Source organism: Nicotiana sylvestris, chromosome 7 (assembly GCF_000393655.2).
Source record: "Nicotiana sylvestris chromosome 7, ASM39365v2, whole genome shotgun sequence".
In the NCBI taxonomy this organism is placed as follows: domain Eukaryota; kingdom Viridiplantae; phylum Streptophyta; class Magnoliopsida; order Solanales; family Solanaceae; genus Nicotiana; species Nicotiana sylvestris.
The window spans coordinates 41,586,582-41,608,092 of record NC_091063.1 but is presented as its reverse complement, the minus strand read 5'-3'; the positions used below and the strand labels follow the sequence as shown (position 1 = coordinate 41,608,092).

Below are 21,511 nucleotides of genomic sequence, written 5' to 3'. Positions count from 1 at the left end.
GCTCAGTTTAGAGTTTAAAACTCTAATGCTGGCTGAAAGGGAAAAGTTCAGTTTAGGGTTTAAAACCCTAATGCTGACTAAAAGGAAAATTCAGTTTAGGGTTTAAAACCCTAATGCTGATTAAAAGGAAAATTCAGTTTAGGGTTTAAAACCCTAATGCTGATTAAAAGGAAGATTCAGCTTAGGGTTTAAAACCCTAATGCTGATTAAAAGGAAAATTCAGTTTAGGGTTTAAAACCCTAATGCTGATTGGCTGGGGATAAAGCTTGAGAATACTACACGATCTATTTTTGAGTTTTCTCGTTTTAATAGAAGGAAAAAGGGAGTTCTTGCGGGAACTTTACCTTTTGAGTGAATTCCTTATTGCCAAAATGTTTCTTGTACCCGTGTACCTTCTTCTTTGGGCGACACCTGCTTCTAGCACGGTTGTCTTGGATTAACACCTGTTTTAACTTCTCAGACAAAGAACAATTGTTAGTTCGGAAATGACGGTTGGTTCGGTGACCTTGATCGTTCCCAATTGCTCCGTTGCGTCTTTACTTCTGTTGCGAAGTCCCGCCATTGATTCGATTCGAATGGCGAAACCCTTTAGACTGCTCAGGCTTGTATTTCCGGATTTTGTGATGATTTGCCTCGTGAGGCCCCTTTTTTTTTGTGTCCCGTTTTGATTGAAGGTTCTCAACGGGGGTTTCATTGGAGGTGTTCTGTGGGAATTTGTACAAATAGGAACGCTCTGTGGGGGAAATATTTACAAAATGGATCCTTTTGTGCGGATTCTGTACAATGGGGTGTGCTGGGTTTTTGTTTCAAAACGGGTTTCCCAGGGTTTGTTGGGGTAAGCTTGTTGGGGAATATTTACAAAAGGACTCGCTGGGGATGCGTTGATGAAATTCCAACGGGGATTTTTTATTATTTTTTTTATACTGGGGAGACTTTGTGGGAGATTGTACAAAAGAGAAACTCTGTGGGGTTTTGTACAGGGGGAGACTCTGTGGGGATTTGTCCGAAGGTGGACTTGCTGGGGAAGATTTCAAGATTTCACTCTTTTTCTTTACTCCGGAACACCATCAAACGTCATGATTCATCATGCTTGGGTAATCATATCAACGAGATGAGGTGCTTTCCTTCATGAGACGGGATTCCGTGCAAACAAACCATGACACCTGTCCTTTCCGGCGTGTCCTGAACTCGGGGTTAAAATACGAAAGGGATTCGAAAAGAAACAAAGAAAGGGGAAAATAAAATCAGAAAAGGAACACCCTTTTTGGGACGAGAAAAACTTATCTGAGGAAGATAACGCTGGCTATAAATGACATGACATGCTCTTTGGACTGGACGTCTGACCTTCTAAGAGCTTGCGTTTTCCTGAACCAGAACGGATCTGTGATTCCAAACTGGCGGCACTCCACCGAAACTTTCTTGGGATGGAGTCATTCTTTTCGGCCAACAGCGCCCTTTTGCGGGTTTCGCTGGCTGACCTCTCTCATTTCTCTTCCTGTCATCGCTTGATAGCACTCTTTGCGAGTTTTTACTAAATAAGCTCTCTCATTTTGGTTTCTCTACTCCCGTCGCCTCAGGGTGCCCGAAGGTTTTCACCGCCGAGGCTCTCTCATTTTATTTCTCTCAATTCAAAGTGTGCTGGTCTCCATTCGTGACGCTTATTGGTTCCCCATCTTATTTGGTAATTGATTTGAAGGCTTGTGCTTGGTAAAGAGAGGTAGATGATACTAACTTCTAAACTGCTCGACGTGCCCCAGTTTCAATTTCAGGGTGAATGGGATTTTATTGTTGGTGTGACTGAACCTCAGGGAGAGGCTGCCTACGTATCCTTTCGGAATCAAGTCAAACGTAGTTCAGGCCTCAATCAAATTTTGTTTTTGTTTTCTTTCTTTTTTTTTTTTTTCTTTTTTTTTTCTTTTTGTAGAGAGGATTGGGTAGTGTTTGGGAGTAGTGGGGGATAAAACCTTCGCCATTCTCAAATGTGTCAGGACCGCTTGGAGTATGATCTAGACGTAGTATCTCTTGACTGCATCTGCATTCACCGCTGTGTCAGGGTCATTTCCTTCGATATCACCTAAATACAATGCTCCTCTTGGCAATATTTTCCTTACGATGTATGGGCCTTTCCAATTTGGGGCAAACTTTCCTTTTGCTTCTTCATGATGCGGCAGAATACGCCTCAGTACCAATTGTCCTACTTCGAAATTCCGAGGTCGGACTTTCTTGTTGTAAGCACGGGCCATCCTTCGTTGGTATAACTGTCCGTGACAAACTGCAGCCATCCGCTTTTCATCAATCAACGTCAATTGCTCCAGTCGAGTCTTAACCCACTCGCTGTCCTCGATTTCTGCTTCGACAATGATTCGAAGTGAAGGAATCTCTACCTCTGCCGGTATTACGGCCTCGGTCCCATAAACCAAAAGATAAGGAGTTGCTCCTACTGATGTGCGTACCGTAGTGCGGTACCCCAATAATGCAAAAGGTAACTGCTCATGCCACTGTCGGGAACTTTGTATTGTTTTCCTCAAAATCTTCTTGATGTTTTTATTTGCAGCTTCCACAGCACCATTGGCTTTTGGCCGATAAGGAGTGGAATTCCTGTGTGTTATCTTGAATTGCTCGCACACATCTCCCATCAAGTGACTGTTCAAGTTTGCTGCATTATCTGTAATGATAGTCGCAGGAATACCGAAGCGACAGATAAGATTTGAGTGTACAAAATCCACCACAGCTTTCTTGGTGACCGACTTGAGAGTGACAGCCTCTACCCATTTCGTAAAGTAGTCTATGGCCACTAGTATAAACCTGTGTCCGTTCGAGGCCTTTGGTTCAATTGGTCCAATGACGTCCATGCCCCAGGCGACGAATGGCCATGGTGCGGACATGGGATGCAGTTCCGTGGGAGGTGCATGAATCAAATTACCGTGCACCTGACACTGATGACACTTCCGGACAAAGCTAAAGCAATCCTTTTCCATGATCATCCAGTAATAACCTGCTCTAAGGATCTTCTTCGCTAAGACATACCCGTTCATGTGAGGTCCGCACACACCTGTGTGTACTTCGTGCATGATCTTTCTTGCTTCCTCGATATCGACACATCTTAAGAGATTGAGGTCCGGAGTCCTCTTATATAACAATTCACCGCTCAAAAAGAAACCACTTGCATGTCGCCTAATGGTCCTCTTTTGATCTCCAGTAGCGTGCTCGGGGTATTCTTGCGTCTTCAGGAACCTCTTGATGTCATGGTACCAAGGCTGCGTATTTGATCCCGCCTCGATTACACTGCAGTAACCGTGTCTTTCCTTGATTTGGATTTCCAAAGGATCGACGTGGGCGTTGCCCGGGTAGGGTAGCATAGAAGCCAGAGTAGCAAGTGCATCTGCCAGTTCATTGTGACACCTCGGAATATACCTGAACTCTATTGAGGTAAAGCGCTTGCTGAGGTCCTCCACATGTTGTCGGTATGGGATAAGTTTGACATCCCGAGTTTCCCACTCGCCTTGAACTTGCCGGATGATCAGGTCAGAATCTCCCATAATCAGTAAGTCTTTGACATCCTGATCGATTGCCATATGCATGCCCATAATGCAGGCTTCATATTCAGCTGTATTGTTTGTGCAAAAGAAACGCAGTCTAGCCGTGGCGGGATAATGCTGACCGGAAGGCGAGATCAAAATTGCCCCAATCCCTATACCCTTGGCGTTCACGGCTCCGTCAAAGAACATCTTCCAAACATGAGCTTCCTCCGAGATCACTTCTACGGTGTTTACCTCTTCATCTGGAAAGTAGGTATCTAATGGCTGGTATTCCTCATCGACCGGGTTTTCGGCCAAATGATCTGCTAACGCCTGGGCTTTCATTGCCGTGCGAGTGACATAAACTATGTCGAATTCCGTAAGCAAGATTTGCCATTTAGCCAGTCTCCCAGTAGGCATTGGTTTCTGAAATATATATTTCAAGGGATCCAACCTGCTTATGAGGAATGTAGTGTGGGCTTGGAGATAATGCCTCAGCTTTTGAGCAACCCATGTGAGAGCGCAGCATGTCTTTTCCAACAGAGTGTATTTGGCCTCGTAGCTGGTGAATTTCTTGCTCAGGTAGTAGATTGCCTGCTCCTTCTTTCCGGTTACGTCGTGTTGCCCGAGGACGCAGCCGAAAGAGTTCTCCAAGACTGTCAGATACAAGAAAAGTGGCCTCCCTGGTTCTGGAGGGACCAAGACTGGGGGATTCGAAAGGTATTCTTTGACTTTATCAAAGGCTTCTTGACACTCCGTTGTCCACTTAATCGCCGCATCTTTTCTTAACAACTTGAATATGGGCTCACACGTGCTTGTCAGCTGGGCAATAAACCGACTGATGTAGTTCAACCTGCCCAACAGACTCATCACGTCTTTCTTCGTTCTCGGGGGAGGTAGATCTCTGATGGATTTTATCTTAGTTGGATCTAGCTCAATTCCTCTCCTGCTTACGATGAAACCCAAAAGTTTGCCCGACGGAACTCCGAAAGCGCATTTGGCTGGATTTAGCTTCAAGTCATACTTCCTTAGCCTCTCGAAGAATTTCCTCAAGTCTTGGATGTGATTATCCTGCGTCCTGGACTTGACTATTACATCGTCCACGTACACCTCTATTTCCTGATGCATCATGTCATGGAAAATGGCGGTCATGGCCCTCATGTAAGTAGCCCCAGCATTCTTTAGACCAAATGGCATGACCCGATAACAGTAGGTGCCCCAAGGCGTGGTGAAAGCAGTTTTCTCGGCGTCCTCTTCATCCATCAGCACCTGATGATATCCAGCGTAACAATCTACGAAAGACTGTATCTCGTGTTTGGCGCAATTATCAACGAGGATGTGGATGTTAGGCAGCGGGAAATTATCTTTAGGACTTGCTCTGTTCAGATCTCGGTAATCTACACATACCCGAGTTTTCCCGTCCTTTTTCGGTACTGGAACCACATTCGCCAGCCATGTTGTATATTGGACTACCCGGATCACTCCCGTTTTCAGCTGTTTGGTGATCTCCTCTATAATCTTGTCACTGACCTCAGTTTTGAACTTTCGTTGCTTTTGTTGAACTGGAGGACAATCGGGATGAATCGGCAATTTGTGAACCACTAGATCAACACCTAGTCCCGGCATGTCATCATATGACCAGGCAAACACGTCTTTGAATTCAAGAAGAAGTTGAATTATCGCCTCTCGCGTTTTCTTGTCCGTGTGAATGCTTATCTTGGTCTCCCGGACTTCTTCCGGGGTTCCTAAGTTTACCGGTTCAGTGTCATTCAGATTTGGCTTAGGTTTATTCTTGAAATATTCCAACTCTCGGTTTATCTCCCTAAAAGCCTCTTCCGCATCATATTCTGGTTCTGGGTTCATTAATTCGCAGTTAAATAGCTCATTGTGATCTGGGCGTGAAGTTCGCAAGCATGTCATATTTAAAGCCGCATTATTAGGACTGAAAAGGAAGATAAGAGGAAACGTAATAAAAATCAGAACAAAAGAAAGAATAGGAAAGCAATGATGATTTTTTTTGTATATTTCTTTTGGAAAGTTGGAAGACAACAATGTTTACAACTAGGAATTCAAAACAACAATCGAAAAGAAGAAAACGTTCAAGTTATGTCCCGGGGATAACTTGTGATACAGGAAAGGTGGCAGGGCAGGTCTACCCGGACTTCCGTCTAGTCGGGAATGGTGTGGCCTTCCAGTTTTGAAGTTGGGCGTTCGGTCCCATGTACAGCATCTCAGCAGTGCTTGTGCCTTCACCTGGTTGAACCATGTGGACCTCGTAGAGCATTTCTCTCATCGCCCCACATATTTCCTCGATTTCCTCAGCTGTGAAGACCTCATCATCTTCTTCTTCAGCGTACCTTGGCCTGACGAAAGTCGCATATAAATCCGGCAGTGGTTGAGGCAACTTCCAGCCTTCATTTCTCCTTTTCTTTGCCCATTTTTCGTCTGTTGGAGTAGGTTTGAAACCTAGTCCAAAAGGTTTCTTGATGACTGGTAAAGTAATGGGTTCTGCTATTCCCTGAAGGGTTCGTCCAAGTCCCTTCCCTGGTCTAAATCCGTGTCGGATCATCTCTTTGGCCACCATAACCGAAGCGTTGGACAAGAAAGGCTGGGGGCAAGGTACTCCCTCTTCGTGCTGCTCTGCCAGTACCACCTCGAAAGCTTGATAGACCGTATGTTCGCTCCCTTCTCTCGGTTCAAGATACGGGATGGATGGGTCCCGATAAATGGCATGTTTGTCTTCCCCATGGACCACGATCTCTTGGTCTTCATACTCGAACTTCACCATCTGGTGAAGAGTGGAAGGCACGGCTCCTGCCGCATGGATCCAAGGCCTTCCAAAGAGGAAATTGTAGGATGTGTCCATGTCGATCACTTGGAAGGTTACTCGAAATTCGACTGGTCCTATGACTAGCAGCAGGTCTATTTCTCCCATGGTATCTCTCTTGATGCCGTCGAAAGCTCTTACGCAGACGTTGTTGGGTCGGATTCTTTCGGTCCCAATTTCCATTCTTTGCAGCGTGGAGAGCGGGCAAATGTCAACACCCGAACCCCCATCCAACATTACCCGCTTGACATAATAGTCTTCGCATTTGACTGTTAAATGCAAAGCCTTGTTGTGTGCTGCTCCTTCCGGGGGTAGATCGTTCTTGCTGAAGGAGATTTGGTTGACGGCGAAGAATCTTTCTGTCATCCGCTCTAATTGCTCAAACGAGGTTTCAACCGGCACATATGCCTCATTCAGGGTCTTCAGTAAGATCTTTTGATGCTCGGCCGACCTTATCAGTAATGATAGCATGGACACCTGCTCAGGGTGCTTGCGCAGCTGATTTATCACTTCGTAATCCGGCATCTTCATTTGTTGGAAGAACACTTCCGCCTCTTCAACACTCACAGGCTTCTTTGGAGGAAAGCGCCTTTGTGTGGCGTTGTTCAGTTCTTGGGTATTTGAGTACCCTCCAATGAAAGTATTTTCTGGAAGTTCTCCCATGACCTCTTTACCTTTGTACATTACCAAAGTCTTTTGATAATTCCACGGCACTGTGGACGGGTTGGTCATTGGCTTTTGTGGCACGCGTCCGATAACCACTGGCTCATTCAGCCGAGGTGGTTGAATCGTCCCCCGGACCACATAGGCCCCTTTTGGCACGTACATAGGTTTTGTCTTTTTGATCCCGGATTTCTGCGTCTTCTCAGCTTGACCTCGCGGTACGTAAAGAACTCCGCCCTTTGCTGGTACCACTTTCTTCTCCACCTTCTTTTCAGACTTGCTCTCTGCAACCTTGGCCTCCTCCCCCTTTTCTGATTTTTGGTCTATTTCAGGCCTCTTCCCCGTGTCGACAATGGAAATTATGGCTTTCAAAGCAGGGTCGAACTCTTTGTCTTCACAAATCATGCCGATCAGCGGCCCATTATTGTGAGCGGGCAATGGATTGTTTGTTACATTCGGGATCTCCTCGTCCCTTAGCACTATTTTCCCCTGCTCTATCAAATTTTCGACCACTCTTTTCAATGACCAGCAGTCGTTTGTATCATGTCCCTCGGCCCCTGAATGATAGGCGCATCTGACTCCGGCTTTGTAAGAAGGAGATGTCGGGTTTTGCCTTGTTTGAGGGATGGGTTGCAAGAAACCCAACTGGACCAACTTTGGGAACAAAGTTGAGTATGGCTCACCGATGGGCGTGAAAGTCCGCCGTCGAGGTGGCTCCTGGGGGCGGTAGTTATTCTGCGGGGGTTGTGGGTTATAGTGGTTGCGGTAAGGAGGCTGATTTCTGGGAGGTGGAGCTGGGCCTCGGTTGGCTTGTTGTGGTGGATGGTTATAAGGTTGGGCATTCATGACCATATAAGGTTGATGAGCATATGCCGAATTTGAATGGGGGTAATAGTGTTGTGGGGCTCTTTCCGGAAAATGGGGCCTGGGATGACGATACTCCCTTGCTTCAGAGGCTGCCATAGTCGTTTCTTCTTTCTTCTTCCCCCTTGTTGTTCCTCCAGACCCGCTTTGGACGGCCTGGGAGGTTGCCCTTATGGCTGCTTGACTCAAAATCCTTCCCGTTTTCAACCCATTTTCCACCATCTCTCCAATCTTGATCGCTTCCGCGAATGGCTTACCCATGGCCGACATCATGTTCTGGAAATAGTCAGACTCTTGAGCCTGGAGAAAGGTAGTGACCATTTCCACTTCATCCATGGGAGGCTTCACTCTCGACGCCTGTTCACGCCACTTAATAGCATACTCTCTAAAGCTTTCCGAAGGCTTCTTCTTCAAATTCGACAGAGAGTTTCGGTCTGGCGCAATGTCGATGTTATACTGGAATTGTTTTACAAAATCTCTGGCGAGATCATCCCATATATGCCATCGGGACATTTCCTGATCCATATACCATTCCGAAGCTATCCCTACTAAACTTTCCCCAAAGTATGCCATTAGCAGTTCTTCTTTTCCGCCGGCTCCCCGCAATTGGTTGCAGTATTTCTTAAGATGTGCAATGGGGTCACCGTGCCCATCGTATTTCTCAAACTTGGGGGTCTTGAAACCCGTTGGCAGGTGTACGTGAGGAAACATGCATAGGTCGGCGTAAGAGACGCTCTTTTGCCCGCTCAATCCTTGCATATTCTTCAGGCTTTGCTCAAGGCTTCTCATCCTTTTGGCCATCTCATTTTGTTCTACAACTCTGGGGTTCTGATCCTGCCCTGGTACAAGCTCGCACTGAGGCGGTAGAGGATTAGTACTGGTAGCGAACCTAGTTGGTTCCATTGAGAATGACGGTGCTTGGAATGTAAAAGAGGATGAGTCAAGGCTTGGCTTGTACGTGGCAGGCTGTGCCGTAGCTGGGCAAGGCGATGCAGTAAAGATGTTCATGCTTGCATCAGTGGCCGACATTCGGGGATGAGGCTCAGAAGGTGATCCTGCAGAGAAGGCGGAGGTGGCTGGGTACCCAAATAGGGTAGCAGGGTAATTTATGGGGACATTAGAAGTCCCACTTGACCTGGAGAATAGTTCAGGGAATCCGGGGACGACACTTGGCGGCTCTTTCCCATTGTTCCAGTCATCCAGCATTTCCAACATGCGGAGCCGTAGGATCCTATTTTCCTCCGCAGTTGCGGATTCAGGTGTGAGGACGGCTGAGATTGAGCTCTCCTCAGAGACGGGGACTGTTTGCAATGGAATTTCCGAAGACATTTCCACACTTCCTTTTGACCTGGTGAAGTAAGTGTGAGTACTGCTTCTGGTCCTAACAACAGGTAGTTGAACACCTCTCCTTGACCTCGTGAAGTATGAGTGCGAGGCCAGACTTTCACCAAACCAACCGTCTTTTCAAAAACCCTGGGAAAATGCTCAATGACAAACGCACGGTTAATTTTGCAGCAAATAATAGATAGTTAATCTCACGTTGGGCATGATGCACCTATGCAGTTAAGTGGATTACTATATGTTTTCTACGAGAGCATGCGTCATTCCGGCATTTTCTCTTATTAGTCTTTCCCCCTCTTTTTTTTTTTCTTTTCTTTTCTTTTCATTTTCTCTTTTGTTTTCCTTTTATTTTATTTATTATATATATATATATATATTTTATTTTTGTAGTAAAAGAAATGCGACCGGATCCGATGAGGATTGCCTACGTATCACGACCGGATCTTTATTACTGCTTCAACTTCAAACTTTCAACAATACAGGGTTCAAAGGTTGTGTACCTGGGAATATTTGCAATTGAAGAAAAGGGCAATCAGTAGAGTAACAATGAACAAATGCAGCAGCAGTAACATCACTATCAGTAGCAACAGGGCAGAATAGCAGCAGGCAAAACAATACAGCAAGAAACAGACTCGAGTGCAGAGATGCAACTATGGCCAATAGAAAGCAATAGCCAAATAACAGCAACACCCAGTGGAATAGAATCAGAACTCCAGAAAGACCAAACCAGTAGTAAACCAATGAAAACACTCGACTAATAGACACAACTGGAATTTCAAAGAATCAGAATTGATTCGAACAAGTTGAACAACTGAATCCCAGTAATAATAGGAGGAGAAAGTTTCTGATTGTTGGTTCTATCCCTTCTATCCCTTAAACTCTCTCTATCTATGTGTATCTATTTTGTATGTATTTCAGCTCTCCTGTCCAAACTCCTCACAGTGTGCTTTTCTTTTTACAACCTTCAAAGTCAGTCCTCCTTTTTTTTATCTCCCCCTTCTGTCTCCTCTTATAGGCCTCAACACTATCCCTTTTAAACAGCCTGTTTTGACTATTACCATACCCCTCCCATGTGCCTTTAAACTTTTTCAGTTCCACTTTAGTTAATTAGGTATAAAAACCCCATCATTCCCTGGCAGATTTAACTTTTCCATTTTATTTAACTAAAAGCAAGTATGGGCAGTAGGATATGTTGACAGCATATGCTTGTCAAACCATTTTAAAATTAAACAAGGACCTTTATGCAGGCCACAGGCTGTGCACAAAGCACATGAGGTGCACCAATGCACATGAGGTGCACCAATGCAAATGCTGTGCAAGAGTGCACATGCCCTCCAATTCAGCATTTAAACCAAACATCCCTTTTACATTACTGATCCAAATCAACAGCTATAAGTAAACAAAATTGGTTCTTAATTGATTCAACAAATGTTCAACAGAAGCAAATCGATTTACTATGCTCAGACAGTTGAAACTAATTGACGACTCATGTCGACTCGACTATATTAGCATTAACATACACAATCGTAGCCAAAAATCAGACATTCAGAAGTATGGGACACATGACTCGACTTATACTGATTAAAACAGAATTGTACTTCGAGGAATCAGTTAGTCAGTACAAATTTGGAATACAACCAATACGCATGCCTTATCAGAATAGGAGGAGAGGGATTCAGACAAACACAGAGGTTCAAACAAAGTGGACAAACAAAAGTTGATAAAATTAAAACAAATATGAACAGTCTTTTAAAACAAATCACACGGACTAAAAACAAATAAAGGAAAAGAAAGCAGACTTACCTTAAAACTTGAAAAGTTTAACAGTTTGAACTCGGATTTGGACAAACTTTGTTAAGGCTGAATGGACTTTAATCGAAGTGTTTCTCAGATGAGAAACACTTTGATTGAAATCCATTAGACCTTAATCTCTTCGGTTGAACCGGTATGAACCAGTGACGAAGGACACAAAACCTTCAAACTTAGATCTGGGATTCAGGCTTCCCTGATCAGATTCGGACCAAACCAAGTATGGTTTGGTCACGAGGGGGGTCTGGGGAGTATCTGGTGTGAAGCTGGGGTTGAACCGTGTAGATCGAGTTTCGACTCGAATCTTCAAATGAAGATTCGAGAAGGTGGGGAGGGATTCGAACTACAGGGTTAATGGATTCATGTTCAGGATGGCAAGGGGGTTCTAGGGTGTTAAGGGGAAGGTCACCGGCGTCCATGCCGCCGGTTTTCATGGTGGAGGATACAGGGGCGGCTCTAGGGTTTGATGGGGATGAGGTTGAAGACGGGAGCTGGGGTATCTGATGGGGGGGCAGGGTAAGGTTATAGGCTTATATATGGAATAGGCGGCTGATCTCAGCCATCGGATTAACTGGAATCAATGGCTTGGATCTAAAGGCCTCGGGGAAACGATGTCGTTTCAACTAAAGGGGGTTTGGGTTGGTCCGGGTGGAAACGGGTCGGGTTCTGTTCGTGGGTATAGGAAATGTGATCTTGGCCGTTGATCAATCTGAGATCAACGGCCCAGATCAAACTGTATCCATACGACGTCGTTTGGAACTCTCTCTGGGCATCATCTGGACTGGACCGGGCAGGCCTGGGTCTTGGGCTGTTTGTTTGGGCCAATTTTGTTAAAATTGGCCCAAATCCGGAAGAATAAAGGGACCCTTTCTTTTTTTTATTTTATTTTATTTTATTTTATTTTATTTATTTCCTTTTTTATTTTAAAACAAAACTAAGCCAAAAATCAAATTAAAATTAAATACACACTCAATACAATTATTTGCACACTAAAATATTTCAAACAAGTAAAGTTAAACAAAATAAAATCACGGACGAAGATGCCTATTCATGATTTTCTATTTAACGACCGGATTACGGTTTGAATTATGCAGGACACATATATTTTTGAATTTTATTTTTAATAAAGTAAATAAATAAAAATGGGCCGAAGTCACAAATAAATCAACAAGGTGCCGCACAGAAATTCAAAATTGTACAGCAGGGCCAATTATTATTATTATTTTTTTTTTTTTGGAGCGATTGTCGTGCGAAACAAAAATCGCGTGCTCACAATGAGTATATTGATAGTACTAATATAGTGTCCCTTGTTGCCTTTTCGAGTCGAGGGTCTCCTGGAAACAGCCTCTCTGCTCCTCGGGTAGAGGTAAGGTCTGCGTACATATTACCGTCTCCAGACCCCACTTGTGGGATTACAGTGTCTTGTTGTTGTTGTTGTTGTTGTCTCCCACTTTCATTGATCCCATTTTTCCACTTCAATATCAGTCATTTCGCTGCTTTCCTCCTTCGAAATATGCTCACTTTTTCTTCTCTGGTTTTTCCGCTTCTTCATTTTGTTGTTAATTTTCTTTTTGGGTCTTGGTTAACTCCAAGCTTTGTTTTACTATTCTTTTTCTATATGTATTCTTGGTTCGTCTGATATCACACATTTCTGAAGTGTTGCATGTGAGTAATTTCTTTTATTTTAATGAAATTTTAAATTTTAACCTAAGATTTGAAATTGGGGTAGTAAAAATTCAATGTGATCAAGCAACTGAAACACACATAGGATTTTTTGGGGTGCAAGAGGAATAAACGGTGAAGGTTGCAAAGAAGCTGCTTTTAAGTAATCTCTCGGCGGCTCATATTGAGAGGTAATGAATGAACTTTCTTCTTCCTGAACAAACTATTAAGAACTTTTTTTTAGGTTATTTTAATTTTTCATATCGATGTCATGATTTTCGTTAATTGGTATTTCAATACTTATTGTATATATAAAAAATGAATTGTACGTATGAGCTTCAGACACATTGGTATTTCATTTATAAGGAATTGGTTCCAAAATAACAACCTCATGAACATGCTTCATTCGACTTTTTAGGGAGGGAAATTGGGTGTTAATTTGGTTCCTACTTTCGTCCTATCCTGTTCGTATTGTCTTCTTCTGTATTTATGAGTATTTCTTTGGTGTTTTCTATTTTGCTACCCAATTTTATATATGAATATTTTGATTTATCATTGATTTGCATATGTCTAAGATTTCATAGATATTGTTAGTTCAGTTCCTTATCCTCTTTGGGTTTGGTTAGAGCACATGTAGCGCGCGAACTAATTCCCTCGACTGGAAAACTGCGGGCCCTTCATTTTTACAATAACATGAGAGGAGATAAGGGCGTTATTGCTATCTCTGAACTTGTGAAGCACTCTCCAATAGTGGAGGATATCATGTTCATATACAATGATTTGAATCTGATGACGATAAGGGCGTCATCTACTATCTTTCACAAGCAGTTGGAGTATGCACCAACTTAATGGGGGTTGACTGGCATGAAAGATGTTTATGAGGAAGCTGAAATTGTATTGAGCAAAGTCATATCGAGTTTGTTTGTCAAACTTAACTGAAATCTCACCCGAGTTACTTGAATTTGTAGGATAAAGTCTTCACTTCTCTTGCTAATGCCCTTAATAAATTTGTTGAATTCTTGGTGTTTTAGAAAGACAACACCATCAAACCTTCTCCTTCTTTGCCCACCTGTATAACTGTAAAACAAATTCTTACCAAGTTAAACTTTGCTGAGAATGAATTGAAAGATGAAGGTACTATCTTAGTTGCAAAGGCATTAGAAGATTTGAGCTTTCCACGGATAGGATACCCATGAAAGTCGATAGCTTGAGACTGTCTAGATAAATGAAATTGCGTGATTCTACGTTTTTCTTCTACCTTTTTTAGCGTTAAAAATTTATATAGGGACATGTATTCAACTTAAATTGTTGTTAAGCATAATAGTACAATGATTTACGTGAGAATAAAATATAATATCATTGACATATTAAGAAAAATATATTTATTATTACCTATTGGATTCATTTCTTGTGTCAACACTTTAGCTTATTTAATAAATCTGATTTTTGATTAAATTACTGTGCTTTTAAGATTAAGGTTATAATAAACTCATGTTATTGCAAAACAGGGATAATGAAGATAGCTATGCTGATGTTCGGTAAGATGCTTTCTGAGGATCTTGATTCATGGATGTTAATTATATCTGGATATTCTAAAAAGGGCTTGTAAAGAGGTAACTGAGTTAATATACATTCATACGGAGGACTATCTGAGCCTTGATATTGTCACTTTTGTTTGTCCTATATGCATGTGAATAATCTGGTGTGTTTTGTTTAGGAAACGAGTGCATGATTCCACGGAAATTAGTTTTACTATTGTGATATATGTGGGCTAGGTGTGGAAATCTTATTGAGGATACTATCTTAATCGGGAACTCAATTTTATTTAGAAAGCGCTAAAAGTTTCTCACCTGATCTATCAACTGAGTAATAAAGCCTCCTTGGGATAATTATCAATATCTCTTCCTATCAAAATGAGATTAGGAGGGCGCCCTTTTTAAAGAACCAACCTCTCTTTTAATAAAAAACTATTGGCACATACCTTAATCATTCTCTGATATAGTGTAGTCCCTCAAAAAAAGATGAATTAACAGATCATAGGGCTAAGTTGAAGCATGCCTCGACCTTCTTCGTTGGAGACTGAGCTAATATACAATCCCACTTTGGAGACTTTCCTTCGGGATAGGTAGGATATGGTGCAAGAAATTGTTTTTCCTCTAATTTAAATGTACACATAATTCAATCATATATAGAAGCATAAGGTATTTACTAGGATAAATACTATTGTAATAAGATAGCATTAAAAGGATGTGATGTCTATTAAACCATCACATTTAATTTTTTGTGTCATTCTACACAGTATAAGCAACAGTCTAGGTGCACTGCTCAGGCTTGCAAACCTTTTCATTTATATATTAAATTTGAAATGAGATTTTAATCTATATCACTCGCCTTTTAGATCACACTTTTGTGTTGTTCTTATTTATCTTTTAAAAAGCTTTTAGTTTGTCTCTTGATTGCTGATAATTTAAATGCACAATTTAAAATCGATAAGTAGGTCCACATGCAGTTGAACAATTGACTGAGGTGTCGTCAAGTGTTCATTATTCTAGATTGCGTATGAAGCAGGCACATACTCCAACTTTGAGCAACCAACATCCAAAATGATAAGTGTGTGTATGTCTGATATATGTCTTGCTATCTTTTGAGCATTGTCTGAACACACTTCACATTCACAATTGCACCAAAATAACAATGTGCTACTTTATTTGAGCTATCTAACCATATTCTTTCTTTTTGTATTCCACAGTATGAATATCATGATATTAATCTGATATTATTTTAAGATCAATAACTAGATAATTTCCATTTGAATTGCTATGGAGATCAACGACTCCAGGTCTGTTTTGAACTTGGGGAATGCATTTTTATGAAGATAACACCAACTTTTTGACAACCTCTTACAATATATACTATTTATTAAAATAACATAGTTCTGGTAGTTTTAAATCTTTAAAAGAAAACCCATTTACTCCAAAAGTTTTACTTGCAATGTGAACTGCAACAATTTTATCTACAATGTGGCCTATGTTGTATTTGAAAATTGATGCCCATTCGAATCCTATTGATAAAATTAAATTCTTAAACAAATGACTTGGCATTTGGTTACCCGAGCTAACAGTTCTGTGTTGTCATGTGGATGATGATACTTACATCTAAGCTGCTCCTGCTGGAATCTATATTCCCATATCACTGTGAACCTTCCAAGAAAAGTTTTAATATGAAAATTTTGAAAAGTGGGGGGATGTAATTAGAATAAAGCTGCTTAATTTTGAAGAACATGATGCTCTTGCGTATTTGATATGCCTTCACTAGAAAGAGAACTTGCAGGACTCAGTTGACCATATGTTGTCTTATTTGTCATTGCCTAGGAGAAAACATAATGATCTTACCACTCTACTTCTATGAAAATCACAACTGATTGGTTGTAATCTTAGAAGTTGTTCATCTTGGTGATTTGAGAAGGCATAGGATATATATATATGGATCTGGATCTGGCCTAAAGCATTTGTCTTCCCACTGTAAATGTGTCTTTCTAATCTGGAGGAAAGATGAATGCAGTTCGTAAGTGCTTACCATGACAAAGAAGAAGAATTGACAGAATCATGACTAAAGTGCCGCAAGAATGCTCCAATATTGACATTCTATGGACTGCTTCAATGGATATGGCATCTTATCTTAATCCTTATGTTATTGTTGCAACTAGAAATTATATTAAAAAAGAGGATGTTAAAGAGAAGCTAGACATGGGTTTAACATCATACTTTTGTCGCACCAGGTATTTGAAATTTTTAGGCATTGCATTACAAGTTTGAATGGCAACATAGTAATAGATTGCACAGGAATGTTGTAGTAAAAAGATGTGTTGCTGCAAAACTAAAGCATGGAGAAAGTGGGAGCCACATTGAAAGAGGGAATAAGACTAATAGATGGTAGGCATGTATTTGGAAGTGCTGCGGAATTCATAAAGATTGCCTTGGTTAGAGAAGTTGATGAGAACAATCTCAGTTACATGTGTTAGCTTAATTTTTCTGTTAAGTGATGTTTCAACTGGGAATCCTTTTGGTGCTGCTACTTTGTCTTCCACACTTATCCAAACAAGCAAATTTTATATCCTTTGGCGTTTGAAACCTTATATTTGCAGTTTACTCCACCCCAAGAGAAAAGTTCAAACTTTTTTTTTTATCTTCAAAGGTCTTCATCACATGTATTAGAGAAAATAGTTTCAAATACCTTTTGTAGATGCTGCTAAAATAAATTTCTTGAAAATAAATTAGTCATGTTGGGCACGGGCTGAACCTTACTAGTATATATATATTAGAAGAGACAGTTGGGTGGGACAAACACTGCACTTATTGATTGTGCAAAATGCAATGTATATTGTACCGTAGAGTTTGGCCTATTTTAATGGTAATTGACACACGTCCTTCCCAACGTCATATAATAGCAGCACGTCTCCAATTTATCTAAATCGGACTGCTATCTTCTCCTAGGGTTTTAAAGAGAGAGAATTGTGGGAGTGGAACTTCATCGGAACTCTACCAGATGTCTTCACTTATAACATACAAAAATTTGGTCTTCTTCATGTTCAAAATATTCAACTTCAAAGCTAATTTCTTTTTCTTTTTGTCACTCATCCTCCATATTTCCTTTGCTTCTGCATTCATATAAAATTTCTCTAGCTTTCCCAATAGTATGCAAATTCTGAGTTATGCCTATTTGTTCGGATCTGGCATTTCTCGGAAAATGCTATCTGGAACAAAAATAGTAATGACATCAATAAGAGGGAGTCTATGGCATGAAGAGAGGTTTGCTCCAAAAATTGGCCGGTTGGTACTTCTATTTCTAGCTAATGAAGCTGAATTACGGTGTCTACAAGGAGCCACCAGCTAAGTACAAAATATTTCAAGATTTAACTTTATTCGATGTTCTTTGAAAATAGTATTCCATTTGCTTGCATGTGTATTTGTATGGTTTCTGTGGATGAGAAAATTAGATATAACTGTATTTTTTCAGAGTGAATAGATATTTTCCCCTCTGCTATGTTTTTAAATTTCGTAATTCTTTTGAACAAACTTGATAAATTGTGTATGTCAGGGACTCCTGCTTCCAAATTATTTATTTTCTTTTTATGTTTTTGAAAGTTGTTGAATCATTGATGTTGCTATGATATTAACAGTGAAAATAAAGGCTGAACTCAAGGACTCAATGGTTATAGTGCAAAGGAAAAAAATGTGATTTGGCTTAGAAGGGAGAAACGAATGTTGGTGATGGCATGACATCCTATGATGAAGTGAGATCCTTTTCTCTTGAACTTTCTACCAGTTGCCAGCTTTACCTTTTTTATATGTATCACCATGCAATATTAGCACCCCTTACTTTAGAACTGATCCACCAATTATTCTGTTGAGAAATTCGTGCAAAAGATTATTTCACTATTCTTGTGTATTAATGTACAATGGAAACTATAGAATAGTATGGTGTTTTTCTTCTTTTTCTTATATTATGTCAGGACCACTTTTATGCTTTGTGGTTGAGATGTTCTTTTAAGAAAACTTATGTATAAGTCGAAAGATTTCATTAAAAATACCAAGTCGGTGTCGAAAAATGAGTACGAGATGTGTGTGTAACTCTGCTTGATTCATACATTGTCTTTTCTAATTGGGAGGTTGAAAATGGTGCACTTATATTTATATTTGCTGCTTTTCAGAACTTTTAAAAAGAGGTAAAGAAAACAAGGAATTATTTAGAAGCAATTTTACCAAATCTAGCCAATTTATTTTTGGGATTTATAACAAATATAATGCGAAGAATAAGTTGTTACTAAAAGTCCCCAAAGCACAAGAATGACTGTCTTGGGCCATATACTGATATCTATCTTGACCGATACAACTTCTTATCGGAGAGAAAATATGGAGAGAGGTATAACTAAAGAAATTGTATGATGCAAGAAGGTAAAAGCTAATTGCACCAGATACCATTCCAAATAATCCTGACTATGAGCTCCAGAAAACGAACTACTTGGTAAAAATATTATCCACTTCGAAGCATTCTGGTTAAGTAATTGAGGATGTTGGATTTGTCCAAATTTTTTTATCGGTGGTGCACTTAAACTCTTGACAACATAAAAAAGGTTATCCCGATATCAAATTTAGTACTATTATTTTATACTGTTTTGGACCTTTGAGTGGCATTTTATTTTTCATATGAGCAATGCCAGTATAATTTTATATGTTTGTGCTGAAATGAATCCTAAATTAGCACCCATGACTTTGTTATGTCATTATATTTGAATCCTGAAGTAGCATCCATGACCGCTCTAGGAACCTAAAAATGTAGAATACTACGCTTTGAAAGCTATACTTTTTTTTTCTGTCAGTAGGCGGCTGATTTCCATATTCATCCTGAAAATATATCCACCTTAAATTGTTGCTCATTGTGGTAACTACGCCAATATCATCTGGTCTTTAAAGAAATCCAAGAAGCATAATAATATTATGATTTATATGAGGATAAAAAAATTTAAAATATGACGAAAAATATATTTTTTATTACATATTGGATTCATTCCTTTATCAAAACTGTACCTTATTTAATGAATCTGATTGTAGATTGGATGATTGTGGATTTAAGTTAAAAATTATAATAAACTCAGGTTGTTGCAAAAATGGGATAATGGAGATCGCTCTGCTGAGGTTTAGTAAAAGTGCTCTCTGAGAATCTGTTCTCATGGATGTTAATTATATTTGAATATTCTGAGAACGGTTTGTAAAGAGGTAACTAAGTTTATATACATTATATTCATACGGAGGATTGGTTGAGCCTTGATATTGCCACTTTTGTTAGTGTCCTAGATGTCTGTGAAGAATCTGGAGTATTTTGTCTAGGAAAATGTTGCTTGAATCCATTGAAATCAGTTTAAGAACTGTGATACTTCCATTTGAAGTACTTTGATTTATATTCTTTCAAAATCTTATTAAGGATTATACTGTCTAAATGGGAAAGTTAATTTCATTTAGAAAACTAAAAAGTTCTCTACCCTTGAAGCCTATATTTACCCTCTCATTTACATGTACACATAATTCAAACAGATATACATAAGGTATTTATATATGATAAATACTACTGTGATGAGATACCATTACAAAGATGTGATGACTGATATCTATTAAACTATCACATTCAGCCTTTTGTCTCTGTGATGACCCAAAAGGTCATCACTTGTTTTTGAAGTAAATTCTATGATTCGAGGCCTTAAAAACCTCTCTTCGTCTCACCTCGATTTGCGTGCGCAGTTCGGCACGTTTCCGGAAAGCTTTTAAGTGAAAACTAAGTGAAATAAGGAAATTTACTTTTAAAATTGAATAAAGTTGATTTTGGTCAATATTCTTAGTAAACCAACCTGGACTCGTGATCCGATAGCCTCGTAGGGTCCGTAGTAAAATTTGGGATTTGGGCGTATGCCCGGAATCGAATTCCGAGGTCCCAAGCCCGAGAAATAAAGTTTTTAAGAAAATTATTTTCTGGAAAATATAAAGGTTCTTGATGGTATCGGGTCCGTATCTTGGTTCCGGAGCCCGGTACAAGTTTGAAATAATAACTAAGATAAATCTATAAAATTTGGTAAAGATTGGAGTTGGTTTGGTATAAAACGGACCCAAAGTTGAAAAATTGAAAATTTTGATGTTCTTGAATGATTTCATGAATTTGAGGTTTAATTCATAGTTGTTGATGTTCATTTAATGATTTGATCGCACGAGCAAGTCCGTATGATGTTTTTAGGCTTGCGTGCATGTTTGGTTGGGAGCCCCGAGGGCTAGGATGAGTTTTGGATAGGCCACAGAGTGTATTTAGACTTAGAGAAAATAGTTGCAGGTTGCAGGTCTGGTGTTGGCCTCTGATCTCGCAATTGCGAGATCAGGTGATCGGAAATACGAGGTCTGTGAACTTGGGAATTGCGAGGGGCTCTTCGCAAATGCGAAGTAAGCCCTGGCCAAGCTTGCTCGCAATTGCGAGCATTTCTTCGCAAATGCGAAAACCCCAGTCATCGCAAATGCGACTATCCCTTCGCAAATGCAAGTTCACAATTGCGAACATTGATCGCAAATGTGAAGATAGCAGGTCCTGAAGAGGTTCGCAATTGCGAACCCTGGTCGCAATTGCGATATCTGCGGCCTGCTAAATCATAACTTAGCCGAAATTTTTTCATTTTTCAAACTCTTTCAAAACATAAACTCTCTTGGGCGATTTTCCAAAGAAAAATTCTTCTCCAAATCAATTGCAAGTCATTCCTAACTCGTTTTCTTCAATCTTTAATATCTTTTCACATGATTTCAACTCAAAATCAAGAGCTTTCATGGGAGAAATGGGTATTTTGGGTAAAACTTAGGTTTTTCAAATTTTGGGTATTTGGACCTTGATTTGAGGTCCGATTTCAAAACAAATTATATATTTTGGTTCGTGGGTAAATGGGTAATCGGGTTTTGATTCGAACCTCGAGTTTTGACCATGTGGTCCCAGTGTCGATTTTTGACTTTTTGGGGAAATCTTCATAAAACCTATTTGATTTGTTTAGCATTTATTGATATCGTTAAGTAAATTGTTAGATACAAGCGAGTTGGTGGTTGAAACAAGAGGTAAAATGGTAGTTGAGGCTTGAATTGTGTTCATGGCGTCGAGGTAAGTGTTTGGTCTAACCTTAGCTTGAGGGATTAGGAGTTGTGTCTTATTTGCTATATATTAATTGTGGAGTACAATATATAGGCATGGTGACGAGTATCTATACGTCGGTGTCAAGCATGCCCGTGGGTCTAGTGTTGTAATTGTT

At 40.2% G+C, this 21,511-nt stretch overlaps 1 long non-coding RNA gene across 2 annotated transcripts; it reads left to right on the top strand.

Annotated features, from left to right (window-relative positions):
• The first annotated feature begins 12,471 nt into the window (after nucleotides 1-12,471).
• LOC104214133 (uncharacterized) lies at nucleotides 12,472-18,187 on the top strand. 2 transcript variants are annotated; one of them, XR_707823.2, is made up of 4 exons: nucleotides 12,472-12,687; nucleotides 12,791-12,875; nucleotides 14,193-14,297; nucleotides 17,864-18,187. It is a non-coding gene; the product is annotated as an uncharacterized lncRNA (long non-coding RNA). The 2 variants fall into 2 exon arrangements; XR_707822.2 differs by having other exon boundaries at nucleotides 12,475-12,875.
• Nucleotides 18,188-21,511: the final 3,324 nt, after the last annotated feature.